This window comes from Protopterus annectens, chromosome 9.part0 (genome assembly GCF_019279795.1).
Source record: "Protopterus annectens isolate FY-2018-M chromosome 9.part0, PAN1.0, whole genome shotgun sequence".
NCBI classification, from domain to species: domain Eukaryota; kingdom Metazoa; phylum Chordata; order Ceratodontiformes; family Protopteridae; genus Protopterus; species Protopterus annectens.
This window is the reverse complement of record NC_056743.1, coordinates 1,891,617,265-1,891,627,264: the sequence shown is the minus strand read 5'-3', so window position 1 is coordinate 1,891,627,264 and position 10,000 is coordinate 1,891,617,265. Positions and strand designations below refer to the sequence as shown.

The following is a 10,000-nucleotide window of genomic DNA, read 5'->3' as shown; positions in this document are numbered from 1 at the left end:
GGCATGGATAATTGGGAAAACTGGGGCATGAATGGGTGAGCTTAAAAGGCTCTAGGGCTGTTAGCCTGGCAACCTTCTATGGTCCTATGATCCCATGTTGTCCTTACATAAAATGTAACAGTCTCCCTTTTTTAATTTCTCCAAATCTTTTGGGTTTTTAATACAGTGACGGGAATGGACCCCATTTCTAAGTCAAAGTACGATTAAAGTTCATGAAATTAATATTGTTTCACTCTTTGATGTTAGCCAAAAGTGCTCTTCGCAGCAGCTGCAATGTGCCCAGTAATGACTCCTTCTGCAATTTGTACAATGTTACAATTATTGGTAGCATATCTAAATATGATTGTAGATTCTTTTTTATAAGACCCATTGCTCCTACTGCTATCAGAACTATCTGGGTATCTTTCTTCCAAATTACTCTAGTTTCTGCTTGCATATCCAGATATTTTATGACTTTCTGTCACTCTGTACCCAGGACACTGTAGTCACTGGTTGTGGCAATTTCATGATCAATGCTACTTTTGTCTTCTTTTCTTGGATGACTATATCTGGTTTTCTAGCATCTGTCTTTTGAACTATTGGCAATGGATGATCTCATGTGATGTAGGCTTCATAATTTTCTATGATGCTTTGTGGCTCATATTTCCAGTGTCTTTCCAGTGTCTTTCAGACACTTCAGTACCATAATGTTTGCACAATCCCCAATGCAACAGTCTTGCCACTTTATTATGCCTTTCAATATACAGCCCTTCTGCCATTAGTAGGTTGCAAACAGCAATGAGGTATGCAACTGTTTCCAATTCTGTTTTACAAAACCTACATTTGTCTGTTTCTCCCACATGTTTAATGGACTTTGTAAACCAACGTGTATGTAGCCCACTATCTTGTGGCACCAATATTAACCTTTTATCTCTTGGTTTGAATTCGCCTTTCCTTAACCATTCCTACATTCGTTCCTGACCAATATGTGGTTCTTCCAAAGGTTTTCTATACTTGCAACTATATTTATGCATTTTCCACATTTCTTACCTTCTTATGTGGTCCTTCACTTTATATTATTTCTTTTGTGTATTGGCACATTCAGTTGCTACCTAGTTTTTATCCACTTGTGGTTTGATTTCCATTCCTGCTTGATGCCGATATGCTTCAGCTAGCCTAAGCAGGGACATCATCTTAGATTTATTCTCCTCTTGTTTGAAAAATTCACTATATTTGGGTTCTGCAGATATGTGTGGAGTCCCATGATTGCAAGGAGACCCATCCCTTCTTTGGAATGGGGAATCTATAATCTTGGTATACACTGATTTTTATAAATCATTTGGTGAGCGTGAAGCATCCTTCTTGTTTTCCTATCTAATCTATCCAGCATGTTTTGGGGCCAGTCAGTCACTGTAAGTTAGGACAGGAAGAGCAAATTGGTTTATAGCTTGGGTTTTGTTCCTAGATGTCAAAGATATTTTGGGATTCATTTAAGCCTTCTGAAGTACTCCTAAGTTTTATTCGCATTTGTTCATGTTTTATTGTTGATCTTTCATCACTTCCCAAATACTTATACACTCTCGCTTGCTCAAGTTATTTTATATCACATTCTTGTCCCAAACTGATGTTTTCTTGGTGCTGCAGTTTTCCTGCTTTAAAGGTTGCTTTTGCACATTTATCTAGAACAAACAGCATTCTTACATCATCTGAAAATGTTTTGACAACTTACAGTTGGGATTTCAGTTCCTCATCTGATGAGCTATACAGTTCCAAATTGTCGACAAAGAGAAAATGAGAAATCTTTGTGCTTTGCTGTTTTCTAGGAGCCGCATTATAGCCATGACCTAAGCTGTTGAGTTGATAGCTTAATGGATTAAGGGCAAGGCAGAGTAGCAGCAGTGACAGAGAGTCACCCTGGAATATAGCCGCCTTTGGATTTTTATCCATGGAATAATAGGTTGTCCTTCGTCATGGCTTAATTGAAAAGTGGTCTCCCACTGTTTCATGGTCACTGTAGTGTAATCGATCACTATAAGTGTATCTTATACATTTTTAAGCACTCTTTTATCCACGAATGTGGGATACTATCAAATGCTTTTTTGTAGTCAAACAATGCTATACTTAAATTCTTCCCCTTTTTACAGTTCTCCATTATGACTTTATTTAACAACAAATGATCCTTTGTTCCATATGACTTTCTTTTATTGCCCTTTTGTTCTATTGCCATAATTGAGTTTCTTCTAAATGACTATAAACTCTGTCAGCATTAATTCCCATGTATAGTTTATACATCATCGGAAGGCAAGTTATTGGTCTATATTTTTTTAGGGTAGCTCGCAGGTTCACTCTTAAGTAGGAGCATTGTTTTTCCTGTTGTTAGCCAGGTTGGTGTCTGTTTGGGGTGTGCATATAAATAATTCTTACTCATGATTAAATCTTTGTACAAAGATGCTAATACTTTTAACCAGAAGTTAAGTATTGCATCTGGGCCTGGGGTTTTCCAATCAGGAGCTTTTCTTAACTTTGTTTCAATCTCTCTGGCTGTTACTTCATCCCATTTCATATCCTGTACATTTAAACTTCTTATTCTTTCTTTTACTTCTTCTATCCATTTAGCACCTTTATGTTCCACAGCATCTTGATAGATACTTCTCCAAAATGTATCTGTTTCTTCTTTTTTTGGTGGTCTTTCAATTCCTTTTACCTTATTTTCCAATTTTCTATAAAACTTTTTTGGGTCATCAATAAATTGCTTATTTTGTACTTTTCCTTTATGTTTGTCTGTGTATATTCTAAGTTTTTTTCCGCCTGTGCTGATATTTTTAGTGTATTATTTGTGATAGTGCATGATAGATCCTGATGTCTTCTAATACTGCGCATTGCTTTTATCATGTCTATTTTTCTGAGTATTTTTGTTGATCTGTTCCCTCTTCTATATTCTTCTAATAGTAAAACTTCTTGTCTTAGTTGCTTTATGGTTTTCTCTATTCGATATTTCCATGATGGTATTCGATTTCTCCCCTTCCTTTCCCTCACTACCCCGTGTTCTTGTGGTAGAACTTTATCAGTTATTAATTTAGCAGCACAATAATATATCCTGTTTACTTCTGTTATATCACATGGATCTCTATAGACAGTCCTAATTACTGTGTTCATTTGTTTTATCAGACTTCTGACTTTTTGGGTTTTATTGACCTTCTGCAGTCTATTTCTTTCATTGATCTTAATAGGTCTATCTATCTCTATTAAGTCAAGCATCTCTTCTCTTAGCTCGGTTTCTTCTAGACTGAGGGCACATTTTTAGTTTTCCATTTCCTGTGGGCATTCTGTAGAAAGTTCTACTACATCTTCCTGTGGCACCTTCTCTTCAACTTCATCCTGTGCCATCCGTTGCCCTGTCATATGAGAACTCCCATGTGGGTCAGCATATAATTCTAAAATGCCATCTTTATTTTTCCTGCAGAAATAATATTGCGTACCCATTTCTTATTTACACCGTACCATTGAACTTGTGCCATGGGCATCATGTGCATCCCATGCAGAAAGATAATTTGAGCATTAGATTTATAAACTGATTGAAAAGTAACTTCTTTATTATATATAATTTTTATACCATTCAGATTCCAAGAGTCAAAACATTAGAGTCATTTATGTACAAGATTTAAGATGGGAATGTATACATATTCATAAAATAGAGGTTACGTGCGGGTATATCAGATAGGGTGTGCTTGAATTTAAAGTCACAACAAATGATTTTATACAAAATATAAAACAAGACTCTCTCCACATCGCTAATGGACCTAACCAGTACCTCTGGTTTTGAGAAAACTAACCTGAATGTCTTTCAGAACCCTTAGTTAATGAACCAGTTTATGCAACATGCAAACAAAAGCTTCTTAGTGCTCAAACTTAACAATGCTAGAAACCTCACCCGCTGCTAAAGACATAATACCTCAGTGAGCACTAAACATGGCTGAAAATAAGCCATAATTTAGGTATACTGATAAACAGTTATATCTAAGAACTACAACTGTTCACAACTTGTACTGTAAGCATCAATACCTTAAAGGAATTATACGTCCATAGCTATTTGTAAAATAATTCTTGAGGAGTTATATGTAACATTTCTAATATCATACAATAACACATTTTCTGACCATCGCATATTCATATAAACAAAGAATATTCATTTAATAGTTAAATATTAAACCTATTTGTAAAACTATTAATAGTGATGACAAATATAAAGCACTGGTATGTATGTTACCTGATCATTTTTAGAATAACTATAGTAAAAATAACCAACTAACCTATGTATGCTAGTTACTCGTAACATATTAAAAAGAATGCATTCAATAAATACTCTTCACTAAACAGCTCATTAGCACTTATTTTATGTCTTCGGCTAGTTACAACTAAGATTGTCAAAAACAAATAAATAAGCAAATAAACATTTGTTATAAAAAAGTAAAAATCTCAACAGCTATGCATTGCTTTGAGAAGTTACCCAACAAAGATGGTGATCTAGAATCAAAACACTTCCTTGAATAAACATTGGTAGCCTGCAGTGATTTATTATAGCTGACCAGCTATTCATAGGGCAGTTACCCAGCTGTTAGGCGAGAGTCATAAAGCAAATAAATGACTCATGTTTGCATTGCTTTATATTTAGAGTGAAATTATATCATTTTCTTTACAAATAGTTTTTATTACTCTTTCTCTGGCTTTACATCTGACATAAACTGTGAAAGAAATAAAGGGGATGCAGGCAACACACAATGAAAACAAAACATGCCTTCTAGATGTGTATTAAAAGTCTTAAATCATATTCGGTGTAGTTACTGCAGCAAAAGACAGCAGCAGTACGACAATACGCTGTTGTGAAATCTGTGCTGTACTGTGATAATAAAAACAGAAGCAGAAGAAACCTTGAGGAAAGTGTTGTTTCAATAATGACAAAATCAGACCTAGAATATCTCTTGTACCAACTCAGAGAAAGAGTAAAAAGAAAGGAGATATTCTCAGATATTAGATGGCAACTGATCAGGGAAGATATACGTGAGAATGTTCACATTAAAAAACGTCTGTTGTATACTCACACATAAAAAGACAAAAAAATCTTACAACGACATCTGCACTAAAAGAAAAAAAATCATATAAAGAGAAGTAAACACAGTGACTCACCATCTCATAAAAGTATAGCTCGTCCAAGTCATCAGACACCAAAAGTCAGCAGCTGTCTCTTAATCCAGCTCATGATCTAACAGGGAAAGCATCAAACAAAAAGAAAACAAGACAGGGTGAGAATCTGTTACATCACAGCAGCACAAAGACAGGGTGAGAATCTGTTACATCACAGCAGCACAAAGACAGGGTGAGAATCTGTTACATCACAGCAGCACAAAGACAGGGGAGAATCTGTTACATCACAGCAGCACAAAGACAGGGTGAGAATCTGTTACATCACAGCAGCACAAAGACAGGGGAGAATCTGTTACATCACAGCAGCACAAAGACAGGGGGAGAATCTGTTACATCACAGCAGCACAAAGACAGGGGGAGAATCTGTTACATCACAGCAGCACAAAGACAGGGTGAGAATCTGTTACATCACAGCAGCACAAAGACAGGGTGAGAATCTGTTACATCACAGCAGCACAAAGACAGGGGGAGAATCTGTTACATCACAGCAGCACAAAGACAGGGGAGAATCTGTTACATCACAGCAGCACAAAGACAGGGGGAGAATCTGTTACATCACAGCAGCACAAAGACAGGGGAGAATCTGTTACATCACAGCAGCACAAAGACAGGGGAGAATCTGTTACATCACAGCAGCACAAAGACAGGGGAGAATCTGTTACATCACAGCAGCACAAAGACAGGGGGAGAATCTGTTACATCACAGCAGCACAAAGACAGGGGGAGAATCTGTTACATCACAGCAGCACAAAGACAGGGGAGAATCTGTTACATCACAGCAGCACAAAGACAGGGGAGAATCTGTTACATCACAGCAGCACAAAGACAGGGGGAGAATCTGTTACATCACAGCAGCACAAAGACAGGGGGAGAATCTGTTACATCACAGCAGCACAAAGACAGGGGGAGAATCTGTTACATCACAGCAGCACAAAGACAGGGGAGAATCTGTTACATCACAGCAGCACAAAGACAGGGGGAGAATCTGTTACATCACAGCAGCACAAAGACAGGATGAGAATCTGTTACATCACAGCAGCACAAAGACAGGGGAGAATCTGTTACATCACAGCAGCACAAAGACGGGGGAAGAATCTGTTACATCACAGCAGCAGAAAGACAGGGGGAGAATCTGTTACATCACAGCAGCACAAAGACAGGGGGAGAATCTGTTACATCACAGCAGCACAAAGACAGGGGAGAATCTGTTACATCACAGCAGCACAAAGACAGGGGGAGAATCTGTTACATCACAGCAGCACAAAGACAGGGGAGAATCTGTTACATCACAGCAGCACAAAGACAGGGGGAGAATCTGTTACATCACAGCAGCACAAAGACAGGGGAGAATCTGTTACATCACAGCAGCACAAAGACAGGGGAGAATCTGTTACATCACAGCAGCACAAAGACAGGGGAGAATCTGTTACATCACAGCAGCACAAAGACAGGGGGAGAATCTGTTACATCACAGCAGCACAAAGACAGGGGAGAATCTGTTACATCACAGCAGCACAAAGACAGGGGAGAATCTGTTACATCACAGCAGCACAAAGACAGGGGAGAATCTGTTACATCACAGCAGCACAAAGACAGGGGGAGAATCTGTTACATCACAGCAGCACAAAGACAGGGGGAGAATCTGTTACATCACAGCAGCACAAAGACAGGGGGAGAATCTGTTACATCACAGCAGCACAAAGACAGGGGGAGAATCTGTTACATCACAGCAGCACAAAGACAGGGGGAGAATCTGTTACATCACAGCAGCACAAAGACAGGGGAGAATCTGTTACATCACAGCAGCACAAAGACAGGGGGAGAATCTGTTACATCACAGCAGCACAAAGACAGGGGAGAATCTGTTACATCACAGCAGCACAAAGACAGGGGGAGAATCTGTTACATCACAGCAGCACAAAGACAGGGGAGAATCTGTTACATCACAGCAGCACAAAGACAGGGGGAGAATCTGTTACATCACAGCAGCACAAAGACAGGGGAGAATCTGTTACATCACAGCAGCACAAAGACAGGGGAGAATCTGTTACATCACAGCAGCACAAAGACAGGGGGAGAATCTGTTACATCACAGCAGCACAAAGACAGGGGGAGAATCTGTTACATCACAGCAGCACAAAGACAGGGGAGAATCTGTTACATCACAGCAGCACAAAGACAGGGGAGAATCTGTTACATCACAGCAGCACAAAGACAGGGGGAGAATCTGTTACATCACAGCAGCACAAAGACAGGGGAGAATCTGTTACATCACAGCAGCACAAAGACAGGGGGAGAATCTGTTACATCACAGCAGCACAAAGACAGGGGAGAATCTGTTACATCACAGCAGCACAAAGACAGGGGGAGAATCTGTTACATCACAGCAGCACAAAGACAGGGGAGAATCTGTTACATCACAGCAGCACAAAGACAGGGGGAGAATCTGTTACATCACAGCAGCACAAAGACAGGGGAGAATCTGTTACATCACAGCAGCACAAAGACAGGGGAGAATCTGTTACATCACAGCAGCACAAAGACAGGGGGAGAATCTGTTACATCACAGCAGCACAAAGACAGGGGAGAATCTGTTACATCACAGCAGCACAAAGACAGGGGGAGAATCTGTTACATCACAGCAGCACAAAGACAGGGGAGAATCTGTTACATCACAGCAGCACAAAGACAGGGGAGAATCTGTTACATCACAGCAGCACAAAGACAGGGGGAGAATCTGTTACATCACAGCAGCACAAAGACAGGGGGAGAATCTGTTACATCACAGCAGCACAAAGACAGGGGGAGAATCTGTTACATCACAGCAGCACAAAGACAGGGGAGAATCTGTTACATCACAGCAGCACAAAGACAGGGGAGAATCTGTTACATCACAGCAGCACAAAGACAGGGGGAGAATCTGTTACATCACAGCAGCACAAAGACAGGGGGAGAATCTGTTACATCACAGCAGCACAAAGACAGGGGAGAATCTGTTACATCACAGCAGCACAAAGACAGGGGAGAATCTGTTACATCACAGCAGCACAAAGACAGGGGAGAATCTGTTACATCACAGCAGCACAAAGACAGGGGGAGAATCTGTTACATCACAGCAGCACAAAGACAGGGGAGAATCTGTTACATCACAGCAGCACAAAGACAGGGGGAGAATCTGTTACATCACAGCAGCACAAAGACAGGGGGAGAATCTGTTACATCACAGCAGCACAAAGACAGGGGAGAATCTGTTACATCACAGCAGCACAAAGACAGGGGGAGAATCTGTTACATCACAGCAGCACAAAGACAGGGGAGAATCTGTTACATCACAGCAGCACAAAGACAGGGGAGAATCTGTTACATCACAGCAGCACAAAGACAGGGGAGAATCTGTTACATCACAGCAGCACAAAGACAGGGGAGAATCTGTTACATCACAGCAGCACAAAGACAGGGGGAGAATCTGTTACATCACAGCAGCACAAAGACGGGGAGAATCTGTTACATCACAGCAGCACAAAGAGAGAGAGAATCAGTTACATCACAGCAGCACAAAGACGGGGAGAATCTGTTACATCACAACAGCACAAAGACAGGGGGGAATCTGTTACATCACAGCAGCACAAAGACAGGGAGAATCTGTTACATCACAGCAGCACAAAGACAGGGGGAGAATCTGTTACATCACAGCAGCACAAAGACAGGGGAGAATCTGTTACATCACAGCAGCACAAAGACAGGGGGAGAATCTGTTACATCACAGCAGCACAAAGACAGGGGAGAATCTGTTACATCACAGCAGCACAAAGACAGGGGAGAATCTGTTACATCACAGCAGCACAAAGACAGGGGGAGAATCTGTTACATCACAGCAGCACAAAGACAGGGGAGAATCTGTTACATCACAGCAGCACAAAGACAGGGGAGAATCTGTTACATCACAGCAGCACAAAGACAGGGGGAGAATCTGTTACATCACAGCAGCACAAAGACAGGGGAGAATCTGTTACATCACAGCAGCACAAAGACAGGGGGAGAATCTGTTACATCACAGCAGCACAAAGACAGGGGAGAATCTGTTACATCACAGCAGCACAAAGACAGGGGAGAATCTGTTACATCACAGCAGCACAAAGACAGGGGGAGAATCTGTTACATCACAGCAGCACAAAGACAGGGGGAGAATCTGTTACATCACAGCAGCACAAAGACAGGGGAGAATCTGTTACATCACAGCAGCACAAAGACAGGGGGAGAATCTGTTACATCACAGCAGCACAAAGACAGGGGGAGAATCTGTTACATCACAGCAGCACAAAGACAGGGGAGAATCTGTTACATCACAGCAGCACAAAGACAGGGGAGAATCTGTTACATCACAGCAGCACAAAGACAGGGGGAGAATCTGTTACATCACAGCAGCACAAAGACAGGGGAGAATCTGTTACATCACAGCAGCACAAAGACAGGGGAGAATCTGTTACATCACAGCAGCACAAAGACAGGGGGAGAATCTGTTACATCACAGCAGCACAAAGACAGGGGAGAATCTGTTACATCACAGCAGCACAAAGACAGGGGAGAATCTGTTACATCACAGCAGCACAAAGACAGGGGGAGAATCTGTTACATCACAGCAGCACAAAGACAGGGGAGAGTCTGTTACATCACAGCAGCACAAAGACAGGGGGAGAATCTGTTACATCACAGCAGCACAAAGACGGGGAGAATCTGTTACATCACAGCAGCACAAAGACAGGGGGAGAATCTGTTACATCGCAGCAGCAAAAAGACAGGGGTTTGGGGGGGAAAAAAA

The 10,000-nt window shown here is 41.0% G+C and overlaps 1 protein-coding gene and 1 long non-coding RNA gene across 2 annotated transcripts in view; both read left to right on the top strand.

Annotated features, from left to right (window-relative positions):
• Positions 1-10,000, top strand: part of LOC122812307 (complement C3-like) — a 2,177,376-nt gene that overhangs the window by 755,970 nt on the left and 1,411,406 nt on the right. The window lies entirely within an intron of this gene.
• LOC122812308 overlaps positions 5,495-10,000 on the top strand; it is a 5,226-nt gene continuing 720 nt past the window's right edge. Inside the window, exon 1 of the long non-coding RNA XR_006366385.1 lies at positions 5,495-5,573. This is a non-coding gene — a long non-coding RNA (uncharacterized LOC122812308). The remainder of the gene's footprint in view (positions 5,574-10,000) is intronic.